Below are 20,921 nucleotides of genomic sequence, written 5' to 3'. Positions count from 1 at the left end.
ATATACATTTACTGTGGCTTTACCCCAGCGGTCAGGAAGGTCTGTCCGGCTTATTGCCACAAGGCGAAACAGCCCTGGAGGGTCACAAACTACCAAGCGACCTCTGCTCAGCCCGAAGTTCTGCAGATTACGAGGTGTCGTGTGGTCGGCATTACGAATCCTCTTGTCCGTTATTCTTGGTTTTCTAGACCGGGGTCGCTATCTCACCGTCAGATAGCTCCCCAATCGCAATCACGTAGGCTGAGTGAACCTGGAACCATTTCACAGATCCAGGTAAAAATTCCTTACCTGGCCGGGAATCGAACACGAGACCTCCGGGTAAGAGGCAGGTACGCTACCCCTACCACCGCGGGGCTGGCTGAACAGCTTATTACGTCCTCTAAATATCTCGTACTCTGATGTTAGAAGTTGTAAATTGTGCAGTGGACCCCTCTGGTAGTAGTATGGAGAAACTTCATTCGGTACTTATCCTGTTTGTTGCGTTTGGAAGACAGGCTTCTTTAATGTGAGTCGGTAATCATTACTACATTCAAATAACAATATTTACATTGTTATCGGCAATGAATTCACGGACTACTGTCGAATTAGCCGTACCATACCACGGAAATACTCAGACTACTGTGGATTTAGCTGGATAATTAAAATTACTGCTCCATTAATTAATTGAAAAATAAGTGTTACTAAACAAATATAACATGGTTACGAATTGTTTTTGTGTATAAATAATATTTTGATAAATATTCCGGATTTAGCCGGGTCTCCCCTATAGCTGGCTGGTCCACTGAACGTAGATTGTCTAATACTGTCGTTTGAAATTTGTACCATTTTCGTGTCGCTCGTTTTGCTATTCAATGACACTACAAACGTGTACACGTCAAAAGGAAACAAGAAAATTTGAAGGTTTCTAAGTGTTGGTTTGGTGTAACCTGAAATAACGTTAGTTGAATGGAGAAGATGTCCGGCTCCATGGCTAAATGGTTAGCGTGCTGGCCTTCGGCCACAGGGTTCCCGGGTTGGATTTCTGGCAGGGTCGGGAAATTTAACCTTAATTGGTTAATTTCTCTGGCACGGGGACTGGGTGTATGTGTCGTCTTCGTCATCATTTCATCCTCATCACGACGCGCAGGTTGCCTACGGGAGTCAAATCAAAAGACCTGCACCTGGTGAGCCGAACATGTCCTCGGACAATCCCGGCACTAAAAGCCATACGCCATTTCATTTCAATGGAGAAGATAAAGGAACAAGTGTAGGCGAGAAGAGTGTTATAAAAACAACTGAGAGAAGAAAAAAAAATTTTTTTTTTGCTATTTGCTTTACGTCGCACCGACACAGATAGGTCTTATGGCGACAGTGGGATAGGAAAGGCCTAGGAGTTGGAAGGAAGCGGCCGTGACTTTAAGGTACAGCCCCAGCATTTGCCTGGTGTGAAAATGGGAAACCACGGAAAACCATCTTCATGGCTGCCGGCAGTGGGGTTCATACCCACTATCTCCCGAATACTGGCCGCACTTAAGCGACCGCAGCTATCGAGCCCGGTAGCGCCGCTACTGCTTTCACGTCAATGATTTGCTGGTTATTTAGACATTCCATGTTGTTAACTTGTTGTTCATTTACATTTGATTTACATTACCATCTGCAAGGAATGAAGATATCATTAACCGAGCGAGTGGCTGAGTGGTTTGGGTCGCGTAGTTGTCAGCTCGCATTCGACACATAGTGGGTTCGAACCTCATTGTCGGCGCCCTGAATGTGGTTTTCCGTTGTTGCCCCATTTTCACACCCGACAAATGCTAGGATTGCACCTTAATCAAGGCCACGTCGCTCCCTTCCAGCTCCTAGCCTCTTCCTACTCCATCATCGACCTATCTGTGTCGGTGCGATATAAAAGAGAATAGTAAACAAAATGTCTTTACTGTGATTAAACCGATCGTCCATCGGAATTATTGCTACCGACTGAATAGTCCATGTAATTGTACTGACAGTCTCCATTACTTTCTCCCTGAAGATCGAGGGAGTAAGTTTTTCACTTACCGGGTTAGTTGGCCGTGTGGTTAGGGGCGCGGGGCTGCGAGCTTGCATCCTGGAGATAGTGGGTTCGAACCCCACTGTAGGCAGCCTTGAAGATGGTTTTCTGTGGTTTCCCATTTTCACACCAGGCAAATTCTGGGGCTGTACCTTAAATAAGGCCATGACCGATGCATTCCCACTCCTAGCCCTTTCCTATCCTATCGTCGCCATGAGACCTATCTGTGTCGGTGCGCCGTAAAAACAAATTCTAAAAAATCCTCAGTACTGTGCTTGGTTACCAACAGCTAATCAAAGTCTAATTTTCATCAAGCCTGGTGATCTATGTCCTGGAAGCAATAACATCGGGCAATCGATCATTTTCCTTAAAAGTAAATTATTATTATGCAATCTCTATTGATCTTAAGAGCCTCCGTGGCTCAGGCGGCAGCGTGCCGGCCTCTCACAGCTGGGTCCGTGGTTCAAATCCCGGTCCCTCCATGTGAGATTTGTGCTGGAGAAAGCGAAGGCGGGACAGGTTTTTTTCCAGGTACTCCGGTTTTCCCTGTCATATTTCATTCCAGCAACACTCTCCAGTATCATTTCATTTCATCTGTCATTCATTTATCATTGCCCCAGAGGAGTGCGACCGGCTTCGGCAGCCGGCACAATTCCTATCCTCGCCGCTAAATGGAGGCTTCATTCGTTCCATTCATGACCCGGTTGAATGACTGGAAACAGGCTGTAGATTTTAATTTCTATTGACCATAGTATGCCTACACTATAGGACTTAACGTAGATCCTCCCTCAACTGCTTTTTACAGTCAATACTTTGTATGGGCGCGATAACAGAATGGTATCGGCACTGGAGTTTCATAAAGACAGCCGTGATTCCAATCCCAGGGAATACATGTGGGATATTCAAAATAGTATTCACGTCGAGGTGGTTCATATTCCATTTAAAACTGGGTATCCATTGGTTATGATAATTACCATTATTAGCCTATTCAGAATGGCTTTTGACAGGCATGGGCATTGATGACCAACGCCAACGACAGCAATATAGGCTACCCGCCGCACGTTGCTCTCGCACATCGTGTAGAACGGGCGTGTGTACTAGCAAGGAGGCGGCGTGGTCCCTTCTTGGGACAGTGTATGTTAGGGGCTCCTCTTTCTCTCTCTCTCGCTCTCTCTCTCTCTCTGTGTGTGTGTGTGTGTGTGAGCAAATGATGGTATTAGCTTGCAATTTACATGGTCAACAGTTGATTTCATTTAGGGCCTATAGCATTTGATAAAATTATAGGAAACTACGGTACGTATAATACGCGGATCTTTCCTATTGATCAACATTCTAAGCTTCTTTCCTGTTCCTAGGCCTTTTCTACTCCATGGTGACTATAAGGCCTATCTGTGTCGGTGCGAAGTAACGCAAATTGTAAAAATAAAGTAAAACAAGTTAAGATTTGAAATGTACTTCATCAGGACGTTCTACTGAGAGATTAACCGCGAGATCCCAATGAATAACGGTTCCGAACTAAAATGAAATAAACTAAAGACGGATTGGTAGCAAGAGAAACTGTCTCTCACGGGCGGTCTTTACTGAGGTACAGCCCTAGCATTTGCCTGGTGTGAAAATCTTCAGGACTGCCGACAGTGGGGGGTTCGAACCCACTATCTCCCGAATGCAACCTGCTAGCTACGTGACCATACCGCACAGCCCCTTGCTCGGTATTAACCATCCATGTGCCGAAATGTGCATTCTTATGTTTGAACAGATTTGTAAGAAGCGACTGCTGGCCATATTATCAGCATTATGGCTTTCGGTTCAGAGGGTCCCGAGTTTGATTCCAGAATGGTTTGGGGGATTTTAACCACGCATGGTTAATTCCTCTAGCTTAAGGAACTGTGTGTCCGTGTTCGTTTTAATACACATTACAAACCACCACAGGAACACCCAATAGTGAATACATCCTTCAACACAGGGTTGACATCAGGAAGTGCATCCGGCTGTAAAACTCGGTCAGATCCATACAAACTGCTGACCCCGGGTAACTGGTAAAACGCCAGGAAGGAAACATTAGAAGTGTTTTCCCATTAAACTAAAGGCGTGATAAGCGAGTGAAATTATCACTGATTTCTCATAAAGGCGGCTGTGATTCGAATATCGGGATTTTTAAATTAAAAAATATGATGTACCTGTGGTTCGGATTCCATGTAAATCTGTATGTCCCATGTGTGTGTTCACAATATTGACAGTTATTGACATCTTCACTAGTTGTGTTGAGGGTCCTCATTATGTAGTGTAAATTGACTGCTTTTAGGACTGGCTGAAGGTCAGTATTTTGCTATTTTTCCTGATATGACTGGAGAAAATAGTGGCATTCGTGTATTTCTTTTATGAACCATATCATTAGAAACTTTCTCTTCCAATGGACGATAATACAACCATGAAAGAATAGATTCTAGAACTACTGGCTGATAGAGAACTAAACAAAGGAAGGAGGCCTGGCCCTAACCGACTTTATCATCTGATCCTGTTGTAACATGGAGACTCTGTGAGTTGTATGTAATAAGTAAACACACTCCAGCCATTGGCTTCTTCCTCGTGGCCCTTTTCCACTCTACTGGGGTCAGCAAATTACGTGGATTTTGTCAATTTTTACGGCCGGTTGTCCTTTCTGAGGGGTGTATTCACTATTGCGGTTTCTGCGGTGATTGCTAGTGTGGTGTGTTGTATGTGGATCGACAGAACTGTATTAAGACGATCTCAAACACTCAGTCCCCGAGTCAGTTAAAATCCTCGAACAGTCCGGTAATCGAACTCTGGGCCTTTTAACAGAAGACCAGTACGCTGACCATTCTTCTCTAGGATTCGGATAAATAATGTAATATAATAATATAAAGGCAGATGTTTATACGAGGGGAGGCACAGGCTTCCCCTAGTGTACCGTCACTGCATTGTCTTACAAAGGAGGCTTGTAGTGTTGTCTCAACGGCGCACTAGCCACCAACTGAAGAGCCCACTGCCACACTGGGGCGAAACGCTGGTAAGTTCAGGATTGAGAAGACCTAAAGAGCTTACTTGTTTTCAATATAAAAACTCTTTTAGGCAATTCGGAAATCTGGCAATGGGAATTTTCAAAATATAAACAATTAATTATGAAAACCAATTGCTTTGAGTAGGTAACAAATTAAGCATTATAGGTACATTTGGAACTCGTTGGGCTTCCCGCGAGATGAAGGTTAAATTAACGGTGGTAAATTTTCTTACCCGAAGTCTGAGACTCTCTTGTTGAAGACATTAGTCGTTTATCTTTCGAACGTCAACATGGAAAGATTTTCTTTTCGACATGACGCATGAAAGGATCACGAACGGTTACCCATTCTTATATCAATGCAAACCAACCGCATCCGTTCCCGTACTTAATTAGTTCCTATGTCAAAGCAGACTTTTATTGAAAACTGGAGCTTTTCCAAATTAAATGTCAAATCTGATGTGATCCGTGAGTTGAAATTCTTTGCATTAAGGCCATTTCCCTACAGGAATAATAGCACCGGGCGAGTTGGCCGTGCGGCTGTGAGCTTGCATCCGGGAGGTAGTGGGTTCGAATCTCACTGTCGGCATCCCTGAAGATGGTTTTCCGTGGTTTCCCATTTTCACACAAGGCAAATGCTTGGGCTGTACCATCATTAACGCCACGGCCGCTTCCTTCCAACTCGTAGCCCTTTCCTATCCCATCGTCGCATTAAAAACTATCTGTGTTGGTGCGACGTAAGGCCACTAGCAAAAAAAAATATTAACTTTGGCGAAGGCATATGTTAGAAAATCTGTATTTGCGGTCGTATCTCGCTGCATAACACTGGTGAGTTTAGATTATTTAGTAATATACATGGTAATAGAGTCCGTCGCCTTTGGAAATCAGTTTCTGAGGTGACATTCTGGACGGATCATAACCATCATAAACAATTAAAGACTTTGTAACAGTGCTGATGGCTTGATACACTAATTAAAATTAAAACAGTCTGTGTGACTGTTTTAAATGTAATAAGTGTATTCTGGATAGATGTAAAGAACTTCTAAATTAGGAACAAATTTCTCACTATCCAGTTAGAAAGTTAAAGTCTGAACTTGTTCATATATGCCAGGAAATAGCATACCATCGTTGTTTGAAATTAATCTTAAGTGTCCAATTGCTATGGTCTACGACTTATCTGGATTAAGAACAGTTCATGCTGGGATGACTAATTTCTTATGACTTCAAGTGCCATGTCTCTGCATGGATTTATAACTGAACGTCATCCGCGTAAATGTCATATTTGGAGTGTGTCAACTGTTTTTCAAGTATCTGATAAAAATTGACAATAATGAAAGAAGTCTGGGTTGATCGTTGTGGAATGCCTGATTTTAGACTTCGCATCACCAGGAAAAAAACGTACAATTATTATTGATACATTGCTAGCGTTCATCCCATTCATCTCAAGGTACTGTCGGATAAACCTATGCAATAAAGTTGTAAACCGGTATTGCCATTTGTCACCCGTGCATAATTTGTCCCACATGCTTCTTCTTGTTTAGTACAGTAGTGCATGTGATCTAATTGAGTTGGAATTCTAACTGATGAAGGTCTGGTATGTTGTAGTCGTTGATTTAGATTGGGATTAGGTTATGCTATGTACGTGAACATTTAGTCTCCTATTATAAGAATGTTAATGGGTATATTTAGTCTAGGAGTTTAGTTTGCGATAACGGGTCTACCACAACAATTTTCCAGAGAGCGGCCAATACACTATTTTGAAGGGAGGCATTGTATATGAATGTTAGTGCCGGATTGATGTCATATATTTACATGAATTTTATTGTACCATAAATGTCTACCTCTGAGGCCTTATTGCAAATGCCCAAGGAAGCATCTTTAACTTCCAGAGTTAAGAAATCGCCAAAAGGTGTTATGTTTTAGTTTAAATCCAAAAAATATTCCTTCCTACATTTCATTATTTAGTGGTTGTTTTTATAAGGTGATGTGCGTATCCTACTCAAGTGTTTTTGTTGCGTAAGTCATTTTAACACGAAGTCATATGTTGTAATTAAAAGTTTTCTCTGTTGGGTAGTCATGATCATTTGAATCGGTTATTTTAAAAAGCGCATATGTCCACTAGTACTAGTCCTGAGGAAAGTGGAAAATACTGCCTGCATCTTTTAATGTTTGGTTTTTTGACAATTAGTTATCAGATCTTTTGTAATAATTCTGATAGTTTTTGAAAAATAATAAATTTTCGAAAAAGAGTGATATGGGGACTGAGAGTTACTGGACGTGTGTGATTTCTAAAATAAATAAACTTTTGATAGCAGAAAAGCATTACATAATGAGATTATTTAGTGCTTACAAATATAAGCACACTACATAAACAAAGCAAAGCAAAGTCATCTCTGTACAAGCCATGAAGGCCCTTGGAGGGGTGGAAGGTAAAGGCTTCCACTATCCGTAACCTCGACACGTGATGGGGTAGAGTGGTTAGCTCTACGCCCGGCCGCCTTTGCCCCCAGGAATTAACCTCAGGGCCATATGCACCTCCGGAAGTGGAAATCTCGTTTCGTAAATTTTACGACTTTCTGACAGGGATTCGAACACACGTCCTTTCGGGCGAACCGAGCACGCCTTTACCGCCTCGGCCAGGCAGCGCCTAAAGCACACTACATACCACACTTTAATCATCAAATTAATTTTCATCTTTAAATTTCTCTTCTTACAGCACCATGAAAATCAAAATTCAGAACATTTTCCACCATTGTCCGTCTTGACAATTTCACTTCTACTCGGGGACATCTTCCCTGTTAATAATAACGTCAAGAGGATGTCTTGTCATGCCTGTTATTCAAGTTCCTCAGATATGTTCTGTCTGTTAACAGTAGGACAGAGGAAAATTTCCATAGTCCTAGTAAAACCCTTATAATGAGGCGGACATGTGTGCTTTCTCTCTGAATTTTGGGAATACATTTAATTTTAACATGACGCGTTTTTCAAACATAACGCGACAATGAAGGCCGAGAGTTCAGGGGAAGATTACAATGCCGACGACAGGCGACAGAGCCGGCGCTGCGGCGTCAATGTGTGCCGGACCAGCCACTAGCTGGTAGATTGTTGAGGGTCGCGGTGAAAAAGCTCCTTAAAAGAAGCTGGAAGGTGATTTTCAGTGGAAAGAGTTCTGGAACTGGAATCTGCAAGTGTGTTCCATTGGACTATGTAAAGATTGGAAACGGCACGAATGAGTCTCGAGTCGATCGAGAGTGAACATGACTGACGAGGGAACACATGCATGTGTTACACTCGGATTCGGTTGAAATTTGGTAGGAATATTCATTGGAGGCAGTAGAATGCTAAGGTGATAACTGCATGTGCCCAGCGCAAGTTTAAACGCCAAAATTGAATAAATAAATAGTCGTAAAATTAGAAGTGCCGCGGGAATATCGGGGTGTGGCGGAGAGGTAGGGAGGAGCGAAGCAGCGGACGTAAACCAACCAGGCTGTAACGAGCTGCGCCAGCAGCCAGGCAGCGTATAGTTAGCGCGTTCCCCTTTACTTTCCGATCAGATGTGCAAAACGCAATATGAAAACAGCACATGAAACAAGTATACAAAGGACGATGTTTGAACAACGATGCCAATAAGTTTTGAAAAATTCACGCCCGAGTTTATGCTACTCGTTGTAATTTTTCAAATTTTCCTCTCTACCTCTCCACCACACCCCGATACTCCCGCGGCACTTCTAATTTTACGACTATTTATTTGTTCAATTTTGGCGTTTAAACTTGCGCTGGGCACATGCAGTTTTCACCTTAGCATTCTACTGCCTCCCACGAACATTCCTACCAAATTTCAACCGAATCCGAGTGTAACACATGTATGTGTTCCCTCGTGAGTTACGTGACTGTCGCGAGCTAGTGAGTTATTCAGGAATGCCTCTGCAGAGAGTAAGACGGTCTTGGTTACGCCAGGAGCGGCGATCGTGTATTTAACCTTTCTTTGAACACCTTCCACTAGGTTTCAAATTCATTTCCCCCAAAGAACTGTTTGCTGCTATCAAGAAGTTCAAATCCGAAGAAACCCCTGGTTTAGCCAAGGTTTCAGTCTTGTTCCGAAAACCCCTCCCTAGGAGGGCTCTAACTTTCATTAGAAAGTATATTCTATGCCATTTTTCGTTACTCTTTCTTCCCTAGCACATGGAAAACGGCGGAAGTAATCCTGATCCTTACGTCCCTTTCGGACCCCACCTTTCCCCGAAACTTCAGACCGATATTCCTTCTTTCTATCACATCTAACTTCATTGAGTCCCTCCTTCTCTCTGCACCCAGTGTCATAATAGACAATAAGAATCTCCTCAGCGAAGAGTGATTTGGATTCCGCAGTGAGCACAGTACAGTCCACCAACTCACCAGACTCACTGAGGAGATAATAAAAAACGTCAAACATCGGAGGCACACGGGAGTCTGTTTTCAGGACATTTCGCGTGCGTTTGACGGGGTATGGCATCAAGGCCTTATATATAGACTCATTCGGTTAGGCATCCCCCTCTATATAGTTAAGCTTCTCTCCAGCAACTTATCGGACAAAAAATTTCAAGTCGAAGTTAACAAAACCCTGTCTGACCCCCGCCCCATTGCTGCGGGAGTCCCTCAGGATCGAGTTATTTCACCTACACTATTTAACCTATACATGTCTCATATATCCCGTCCAACGCACTCGAAGGTCTATATGCATGCTAACGACACAGTAACTTTCTCTGTCTCATGGCAAACTCCCAGAGTTCAAAATAATCTTTAGGATACTCTCTCCACCTTCGAACCTCGGCTTCGAAAGTGGAGAATCGAAAATTAATGTCATTGAAAACAGTGCAACTCTCCTTTTGGTGAGGTGATCCGTTGGGCAAGTTCTATTAAATACTTGAGAGTTACCTTCGACAGTGGACTGATGTTTAAGGATCACGTCAACCATATTTCGGCCCAGGCGATTCATCGCCTTTCAGAAATTGTACCACTCATGAAAGCCGACAATGGGGTAAATACAGAAAAACAGGCTCACCCTGTACATACCTCATTAAGACCAAACCTCGAATATGCCGACCCCGTCTGGGGAATTGCAGATAAGACACATCTGGATAGGGTCAAGCGCGTAGAACCGCTGCGCCTTATCTCAGGAGCAGAATGGTTTGAACGGAATCGAGACATCCATAATGATATCCAAATTGAAGATATCTACACCAGGATCAGAAATAATTCCCGTACATTCTACGCCAGCTTGCCAGACAACCCAACGCCCTAATCTCTTTCCTGGACAACTATGAATCCGAGGGCCTACGCTACAAAAGTCCCAAAGTCATATTACACTAAACCACCCACCGGGTGTAAATCCTATTCTGGTCAGCTCGATTCCGTTCTTACTAACAGTTCCACAGTTTGCTATCCATGCTGTCCCTTTACTAGCATGTTCAGACCTGCACTCAAGACCCCTATGGGTCGGAGGGCTAACATCCATTGAGAAGTGTGGTCTGTCTGCTGTTCTGTGAGGGGCCGTGCGGAAGAGCAGGAATTCGACGTGCCAGAGGGCTGTGGGTTGGATGGCCTTCGTGTTTATAACTTTGAAGAAAGGAAAAGTTAAACACGAGTGAACTCGTGATTAACTGTAAATAGTGTCTTAATAAAATTAGCCGATAATAAAAACCTACCTTCCTAGGTAGTGATTATATATAATTGTAAAGACCTCGACATACATGAAATATATGGTGACCTTACCAGTACATTAGACTTATGCATTACGTTATACCATGGCACCAAAGTACTGAACCCACAATTCTACGACGAAAAATAATTCCAAATATTCATTTCAGCTACATACAACTTTTTTGAGAGCAGCCATGTTTTATTTCAAGAGTCTGGCTCTCTCATGGGAACGGAGCTCTCCATGACAAGCGAGTCCGAGCTCGTGAAATAACGGGACACTTCGATGGACCTCGAGTAATGAATAATCTACCAATTTCGAAAAATCCTCCATAACGAGAAATTTTGGCGACATAGTAAATCAAGGAATAAAGAATCTAAATTATTCATAAACCGTATGTGAAGATGGAATCCCCAGGGTAAATATAAATGCAGTTAAGTCTGGAGGAATGTTTGCGTCCTGCTCGCACACATGGCGAGGTCATTTACTGAAGAAAATGCTGCGAAACTCCAGGGCAGAAATAATTCATTTCGCCCGTTGCAAATACGGGAAAAATATAAAATTAACACCATAATGAATTACAAGTCTGTCCGAAGTTACGGAATAAATGTCAAAAAAATTGGACCAGTGGATGTGGAATTAGCAGATTTCGCAATCGAGCCTCGTGGAGAGGGTGGCGTCCGTCCCAGAGGGTATAAAAGAAACCCCCTCCACCTATTTTACACATTCTGTCTGTTGGTCTGAACGGTGTAACCCACGTCACTCGTCTGCAAGAATGTGCGGGGTTTTGTTCTCAAAGTAACTTGTTACATATACGTGTCAATGGTTCAAGTAGAATATTAAGTGGAAGGTGATAGAAATTTTCCTGAACTGCTGCCGATAAAAACTTTGAAGGTTTAGATATTTGGTTAAAATACGTAGCTGAGTTTCTCTCTGTATTACAATTGTGTGCGTTTGATATTTGTCAAAGGGAAGTCTGGAAGATAGCCGTGAGGTCTGATTTTCTTATCTGTTTGGAACACCTGGCCAGCAGTAACGTGAACGAAAGCAGAATCCTGGGAAAATAGTGGCAGTCGCCATTTGAGAAGCGTGCTCGTCGCATGTTAAACGCGAAGAAAGTGTGGTATTTGCAGTGTTAATCTACACCTATTGTAAAAATCTGTGTAGCTTAAGTTATATATATATAGGAAGATGATGTCAAATGTAGCCATGGAAGGCTAAGCACGAGGCCATCTGGCTAAATGTGGCCAGAATCTCCAAGACGGCTATGATTACAGACCTGTGACTATATTTTTTTCAATGTTGTAGTTAGAATTTGTTTGTCCCAATAATTTTTTCAATGCGTGTGTCGAATTGATATTTAATAATGATCAGGCGAATGTATTACATTTCTGGTCGTCGTGTGAAACTCTTCGGGGCTGTAAAATTCACGTCGAGAAACTATAAAATGCGAAGTTTAAATAATGTGTTAATATTCTTTGAGATATTGTTCAAATTGAGTAAAATTAGGAAGGTGACAACGATCATATAGTCGTGGTGAATGCCTTAATTCCGAATGTCGTATGAGTTCAGAAAATGTTGTCGGAATAATAATAATAATAATAATAATAATAATAATAATAATAATAATAATAATAATAACATTTGCAGCGGGATAACAATTTTCTATGTTAAAAGTGTATTTAACAGATATGATCAGTAAGGTTTGCGTTTGTCTCGAAATCCAGTGAAGTCTGATAAAGTCATGTTTTATTCGTGGGAAGTTAAAATTTGTGACATCGTGTATGTCGGTGATATAGGAAATCACGGTGTGTTATTGTATTCTTGAGGTACGAAAGTTGTACTAAAAATAAAATGAAAAAGGATTCTTATAAAAGTTGTTTGTCACTGGAGGACTGAGGTGAAAAGTCTTGAAACAGGAAGAAATGGATTTTGCCGGAATGATATGTTGAGATAAGAATTGTATAGATGTTGAAGGCAGAGGTAGCCTGTAGTTCATGTGTAATGCCGCCGTGAGAGGCGATGAGGATGATTTTTTGAGACAGGCTATATTTGTTGATGAGGATGAATTTTTGAGACAGGCTCTATTTGTTGATGAGGATGATTTTTTGAGACAGGCTATATTTTTTATGGCGAAGAATTTTTGAGACAGGCTGTATATTAAATGTGATATACCTGAGGCAGGTTGTAGTGATATTCCGCTAACAATCCGGAACAGCTGACCGGGTGAAGTTGGTTCGAAATGAGTGCTCTCTGACGCACGTTATGATTTCAAGTTAAGGTCCCCAGTGAAAACAGTTTCTGTTGAAGATTGTAGCTCTTGGCAGTTAACTCCAAGTGACGAGTTTACGTAAAGTCAGCATAATGAATATTATATTATAGGTGACCTCAAGGGTAGGAGAGCACTTTGAATACACGGTTGGTGTGATTTGACGGTTATAACAAATTTCCACTCAGTAAATTTCATATTATCAGACGATAATTTATCATTAAATCGGAAACATTGTGGGATGAAATATTGGACATTATTAAAGCTGTAGTTTGGCTGTGTAGATTCATTGAATTTCGCTTCACTGGATATTTGAAAATGAAAAAATGAAAACCTACAACTTGTTTACCAGTCATTGACCGGGTCAGGTATGTAATGAATGAAGCATATATAGGCTGTTAGTACGATGGGGTCGCCACTCCCAAAGTGATATATTAATGACTGATAGATGCAATGAAATGAGAATGGAGAGTGTTGCTGGAATGAATGATGACAGGGAAAACCGGAGTACCTGGAGAAAAACCTGCCCCGCCTCCGCTTTGTCCAGCACAAATCTCACATGGAATGACCGGGATTGGAACCACGGTATCCAGCGGTGAGAGGCCGACGCGCTGCCATCTGAGCCACGGAGGCTCCTCACTGGATAGTTATGAATACGATTTGTCTGGAATAGTGAGATGGTAGGCGATTTGTGGGCCTCACCCTAGAATTACAGTGTGGATTTTTTTGCGATGGTGATGATTACTGTTTTTGGCGATATTCACGTATTGTTAGACGTATGTTGAAAGTTATTATTATTTTTTTCAAACTTCATTGCGTATGTCGAGATCGTGTTTGAGTTGTGGATTGCTTGCCACGCGTTATTTATTTTCTATTTTACTTTTATTAACAAGATAGGGACTTAGTTGCATTTCCCGACTTGCGTTCATTCTGTGGCAAGATTTGTTTCGTTGTGTGCTATTAGTTTCGACAAGGTTTACAGCTAAAATATCTAAGGGTGTGTTTGAAGTTACGATTGGACGTCACAGGAGTATACTGATGATGAGACGTCCCAGTTCACGCTCGACGATAGGTTTAGGAACGTATGTGTATGTACATAGAGGTTAGTGTCAGGGTGTGCAGACATTATGTAGGCCCGACGAAAGGTTTAGGTTGTCGGCTTTATAAACTCAAGTCATAGATTAGGTGTTTTTGCGAAGTGACTTGAGCGATGGTAGTGTCTGCAGTAGTGTATGCAATGCGGAGAGTGTTAGCTAAGTAATATTGAGGCCACATCTTGGCACAGCCCTTACTAGCTGGAAGGTGTTTACCTAAGATTATGGAACAACTAGTGGCATGAACGTGAGGGTTGTCCAATATCGAGTACTGAGCTAACGGTGATTGAATATTACTACAGTGTGCCACGCGTGTTTGAGTTCATTGAATCAGTATTTTATTTTAGTTACGGTCTTAATTGTTTTGTCGTCCTTACGTCCGATTGCTTTGCTAGTGTGCGTGTTGACACTCAGCTTATTTGTGTGAGACTTGAGTTACGAATGCGGGTTCGATTCGTCAGCCGGGAATATGTATTTTATTTTCAATTTTTCGTTCTTTCATTTATATACGTAGTTGATTGTGGTCGATCAATAACTTTGTAGGTAGTTTGTTGGGACAAACAATTAGTAGATGGATCTGTAATGATGGTCGTTGTTGTAAAGGAAAGAATTCCTAAATTTTTGATTTCATTTTACCACGTGGGCTTGTAATTTTATTAAATTTAACGTTACCGTTTATAACCTGAAAGTTGGTTTTATAATAATATTTTCCAAGTGATTTATCACTTTTTATTTAACTTCAGTGTTTGGCATTTCTTCTAAATGCGTGATGAATAAGTGTTTCCCGCATTTCGCAGTTTTGTTCCTTCAGAACGACGTAACGTAAGATCCTCTCAGATCGTGTTGTTGCTGGTTCCTTCTGAACAGCTGTTTTGGTGATGCACGTTTCAGTATCGGGGTTATTCTATAACTTAAGGGTGTCACGAGATGACAATACATGGTGAAATTTTATTTTCAATTATGAATGCTGCTGTTAGTGAACACCATGCTTTCCAGTATTATTTCGCAACCTATCCAAAGCAACTGATAGTCAATTTGGTTCGATTAAGGGTCCATTCGGCGGGTGTCCCCATATCGGACAGGGTATTTGACTGGTGGATAACCTTAATTAAGAGTAAATCTGGAATTCTATTTGTTGAAGGTCAGATTTTCCACGGATCGTGTGGATTAATTCTCAGTTATCGTTTGGATCAATAGGTGCCCGATTTTCAGGTTACTTTTTATTTTTCTAGTTTTCGCTGTCCACTAATCTGTGATATTTCTACTTTTCTCCGAAGAAAATTTTTCGATACTGTAACTAATAAAACTAATGCTATGCAATGTGACTGCGTTTGAAACATTAAATAATAAAATTTCTTTCTTATCAATGATTTTATATAAAATTTTTTTTTTTTTTTTTGCATTTCATTGATTCAATAAAAGTTAGTAAGCACATATTTGCTCCTCATTTCAAGTAGTTAGGCTCTCTTCTGAACCCCATCGTTTGGTTAAGATCGTGACCGAAATATTCCCGCTACGACCCCAAGATTTAAGAATTCGATACTGCTCTACTGCAGCAGCTGTGGCCGACCAACGACGGAATTGTAAGTTCAAGGGTTCAGTACGACTCCTATTAAGTCGTCATTATCACGAGAGATGGGGATACCTGATTACTGGAGTGTAGTAGTTTTTCAACCACATTAACTCCACACCTCTCCTCTGCTTCACACCCCACCTTTCCCAGCTTCATTCGTTCATCAAAATAGACGTCATAGATTCTACTTTGTATTGAATTTGCCTTAGGTTTTTCTAACACTATCCATCAGTTTTTAATGAATGATTTAAGTATCACAATATTAATCCTGTGTTAAAAATAGGTTAAACACCTGTAGAGACCGATATAAGTGAATTCAAATGAAACTTTATATTCGTCTGTATGTGCATCTGGAAATAGAGTTACTTGTGCCTGGCTTTACGAGAGAAAACAAGGTCGTATAGGAGAATGTTCATATTACCGCAGTCTGAATGACTTTCTTTCGTGGCGGAATACTGCTGTTTCCTGGAAGCAAATAAAATACATCACACCTACCCACATGCTGTGCAGTACCAGTACCCAGCCAATTCTCCGTTGTTGCAGCCACGGGATATGTTTACGCTAAAACGTTTCAATCAAGTTCTAAATTTGTTACTGCCATTGCGCAAGCAGAGGAGAAGCCTAACATACTCCTAGAACCGTATGAAGATTTATATTTAGATCGGGGAAAGTTCAACGTCACCATTAAATTTGTAAAAAGCATCGAAACATGCCAAATGAGTAAGTAAGATGGTGGACAAAAACTGATATTATATGCAAAATTTAATTCAGGGAATCATACTAAAAAATCAGCGTAATTTGTGAGGTCATCAGACCAGAGGTGGTGGCACCAAAATGAGGCATACTAAGTAAGATGAGGAGTGAGGTAATGTGCCGTTGCTTTTTTCACCGGACCAGTTTGACAGGCTCTGTGTGTAACATCTTTCATAAGACTCAGATGAACAACCATATATCTTTACTCAGCACCACCCGTGCTTCAGCAGCTTCCATATTGTCACAGCCATAAATGAGACTGACGATTGAGACTTCAGTAGAAGTTACATTTTCATCTGGACTGCGCCAAGAGACAGATGCGGAGACACTACATGCATCCAGGAATGGCAACAGACATATCAGCGTATTAGGATGAAAGAAATGAAGAGTCCGCCTCTGTGGTGTAGTGGTTTGTGTAATTAGCTGCCACCCCCGGAGGCCCGGGTTCGATTCCCGGTTCTGCCACGAAATTTGAAAAGTAGTACGAGGGCTGGAAAGGGGTCCACTCAGCCTCGGGAGGTCAACTGAGTATAGGTGGGTTCGATTCCCACCTCACCAATCCTCGAAGTGCTTTTCCGTGGTTTCCCACTTCTCCTCCAGGCAAATGCCGGGATGGTACCTAACTTAAGGCCACGGCCGATTCCTTCCCTGTTCCTTGTCTATCCCTTCCAATTTTCCCATCCCCACGCAAGCCCCCAGTTCATCATAGCAGGTGAGGCCGCCTGGGCGAGGTACTGGTCATCCTCCCCAGATGTATCACCCGACCCAGAGTCTGAAGCTCCAGGACACAGCCCATGAGGTGGTAGAGGTGGCATCCCTCGCTGAGTCCGAGGGAAAAACAGAACCTTGCGGATGAACAGATAAAGAAGAAGAAATGAAGAGCCGAATGGTTTGATTAATTGATTAATTCATTCAGTCAGCCGTTCATTGATTGATTGATTGATTGATTGATTGATTGTTTAATTGATTGATTGAATCATTCATTCATTGATAAAATTATATTTTATGATTGTATTACCATCTTATGCCGCCCCGGATGTAGGGATAAATTGCCTGCATCTTACCTGGATGCCCCGGATTCGATTCCTGGCCAGGTCAGGGATTTTTACCTGCATCTGAGGGCTGGTTTCAGGTCCACTCAGCCTGCGTGATAATAATTGAGGAGCCATCTGACGGTGAGATGGCGGCCCCGGTCTAGAAAGCCAAGACTAACGGTCGAGAGGATCCGTCGTGCTGACCACACGACACCTCGTAATCTGCAGGACTTCGGGCTGAGCAGAGGTCGCTTGGTAGGCCATGGCCCTTCGGGGTTTGGTTTGGGTTTGGATTCCCATCTTATGACTTAAGTGGAGCACTCAGTGATTAGATAGGAAACTGGTCGATATCGAGGTAAGTCTCACAACATTTGATATTCAAGGGTCATGTACTGACGAAGAGCCTTACAAGTCGCACGGTACTGAAAGGAAGCCTGTTAATTTAATAGCTCTAAAGAACTACTCTTTGCTTTGCTCATATCCATTAACTTTTTCTATTAGTCTTAATGGCTTACTATTTGTATGTTAGATATGATTTTGTTCGCCTCTGGCGTGTAGTTGTTAGTGTGATTAGCTGCCACCCCCGTAGGCCTGGATTCGATCCCCGGCTCTGCCACGATATTTGATAAAAGCGGTACGAGGGCTGGAACGCGGCCAACTCAGCCTCGGGAGGTCAACTGTGCAGAGGGGGTTCGATTTCCACCTCAGCCATCCTCGAAGTGGTTTTCCGTGGTCTCCCACTTCTCCTTCAGGCAAGTGCCAGGATGGTACCTAATTTAAGACCACGACCGCTTCCTTCCCTCTTTCTTGTCTATCCCCTCCAATCTTCCTGTCCCTCCACAAGTCTCCTGTTCAGCATAGCATGCGAGGCCACCTGGGCGAGGTACTGGTCCTACTACTCAGTTTCATCCCCCGAGGCGTTAGAGGTGGGATCCCTCGCTGAGTCCGAGAGAAAAACCAACCCGAGTGGGTAAATGGGATGAGAAAGAAAGAAAGAAAGAAAGAAAGAAGACATGATTTTGTGGATGATAACATTGTACATGCTGTAATAATATAACAAAATATTCTGATATGACGCAGGAAGGCAAGGAACAAAAAACACAATATGAAAGCACAAGAATGAACTAGCAACTCCCGCGGATGTAAAAACAGAAAGCATTATATGAAACTTTATAGCAAAAATATCAAAGTGAAGTTTTATTTCTTTAGATTATTTAAGAATTTTAAATAAATTATGTTAAGTTTCACGATTCATAGAAAAATGCTATTGTTCTCAAGGCAGTCAGGAGTTGTGGTTTAAATAATGTTTCCGTAAATGGACGAAGGATGTAGAGTGTTGGAGACTTAGGACCGGGATTTTCTCAGAATTTGTGAGGCAGTTGGTGAGTGAGAGATAGACACGTTTTACGAAGCACTGAATGATGTAGTAGTCAGGATCAAAGGTAGTTTTAATGGGGTAGAAGGATTGGAAATATAATGTAATAGCTAAGTATGTGGAAAATTTGGAAGCTACAGGAATTAGATACGCTTGCAGGACCCAGCTACTTAGCTAAGCGGTCGTTCGGAGGGTCGCGAGTTCGAACCGTATTACCGGAAACCCTTGTGACAGATTTTCCGTCGTATTCCATATTCACACTAGGCAGATGTGGGGGCAATATCTTAATCAAGACCACGAGCCCTTCCTATCCCATCCTGGCACTTTGCCAGTTCACCGTCACCTGCATATATTAGTGCAACGTTAAATCAGTTACTGGATTTCTGTGCTGGCATGTGGCTATCACTTCCTTGGGAGGGTGGGAATGCTAGATCAATAGTAGACTGCGTCATAAATCATTAAATATAATGTTATTGTTTTTACGTCCCACTAAATTTTGGCCCGCAGGAGTTATTTTATGTGCCAGTAAATGTATCGACACGGGTCTAACATACATCAACACCTTCAAATACCACAGGACTGAGCGAGAATTGAACCTGCCAACTTCAGCTCAAGAAGCCAGTACCTTAACCGTCGGAGACACACAACCCGTCTCATAAATCATTATTCGCTTCAACTTTGGGCATTCTGAAATAAAAGCATTAAATTAGTTATCACTAAGCCTAGGATACAAGAATAGACGTGTGTGTCTGCAGACGGTAAATGACTTAAAAGATTCAAGATAAGAACAGCATATTGAAATACATGGACCTGATCTCCGAAGTAGACAGTTGTAAGATCTTCAGTCACTACTGATCTGTATTTAGGGCAGTTGCCCAGGTGGCAGATTCCCTATCTGTGGTTTTCGTAGACTTTTCTTAAATGATTTCAAAGAAATTGGAGATTTATTGAACATCCCACTTAGTAAGATATTCCAATCCCTAACTTCCATTCCTATAAAGGAATATTTGCCCCAGTTTTTCCTCTTGAATTCCAACTTTATCTTCAAATTGTGATCTTTCCTACTTTTAAAGACGCCACTCAAACTTATTCGTCTACTGATGTCATACAACGCCATCTCTCAACTGACAGCTCGTAACATACCACTTAGTCGAACATCTCGTCTCCTTACTCACAAGTCCTCCCAGCTAAACTTTGCAACATTTTTGTAACGCTATTCCTTTGTCGGAAATCCCCCAGAACAAATCGAGCTGCTTTCCTTGGGATTTTTTTCCAGTTCTTGAATAAAGTAATCCTGGTGAGATTCCCATACGCTGGAACCATACTCTAGTTGGGGTCTTACCAGACATTTATATGCCCTCTCCTTTATATCCTTACTACAACCCCTAAACACCCTCATAACCATGTGCAGAGATCTATACCCTTTATTTACAATCATATTTATGTGATTATCCCAATGAAGATATTTCCTTATATTAACACCTAGGTACTTACAATGATCTCCAAACGGAACTTTCACCCTATCAACGCAGTAATTAAAAATGAGACGAATTTTCCCATTTGTGAAACACATAACCTGACTTCTAACCCCGTTTATCACCATACCATTGCCTTCTGTCCATCTCACAAACTTATCGAGGTCATTTTGCAGTGCTCATAATCTTATAACTTGTTAATTACTCTGTACAGAATAACATCATCTGCAAAAAGCCTTATCTCTGATTCCACTTCTTCACACATATCATTGATATCTATAAGAAAACAAAGGTCCAATAACACTGCCTTGAGGAATTGCCCTCTTAATTATTACAGGGACAGATAAAGCTTCGCCTATTCCAATTCTCTGAGTTTTAGTTTCTAGAAATATAACCACCCATTCAGTCACTCTTTTGCCTAGTCCAACTGCAATCATTTTTGCCAGTAGTCTCCCATGATCTACACTATCAAATGCTTTAGACAGGTCAATAGCGATACAGTCCATTTGACCCCCTGAATCCAAGATATCTGCTATATCTTGCTGGAATCCAACAAGTTTAGCTTCAATGGAATAACCTTTCCTGAATCCAAACTGCCTTCCATCAAAGCAGTTATTAATTTTGCAAACATG

The 20,921-nt window shown here is 41.8% G+C and overlaps 1 protein-coding gene across 1 annotated transcript in view; it reads right to left on the bottom strand.

The window, feature by feature from the left end:
• LOC136863475 (titin) overlaps nt 1-20,921 on the bottom strand; it is a 352,605-nt gene that overhangs the window by 252,173 nt on the left and 79,511 nt on the right. The gene's annotated exons all lie outside the window — the stretch shown is intronic.

This window comes from Anabrus simplex, chromosome 2, assembly GCF_040414725.1.
Source record: "Anabrus simplex isolate iqAnaSimp1 chromosome 2, ASM4041472v1, whole genome shotgun sequence".
Classification (NCBI taxonomy): domain Eukaryota; kingdom Metazoa; phylum Arthropoda; class Insecta; order Orthoptera; family Tettigoniidae; genus Anabrus; species Anabrus simplex.
The sequence above is the reverse complement of the archived record's forward strand: the minus strand, read 5'-3'. Positions and strand labels throughout refer to the sequence as shown.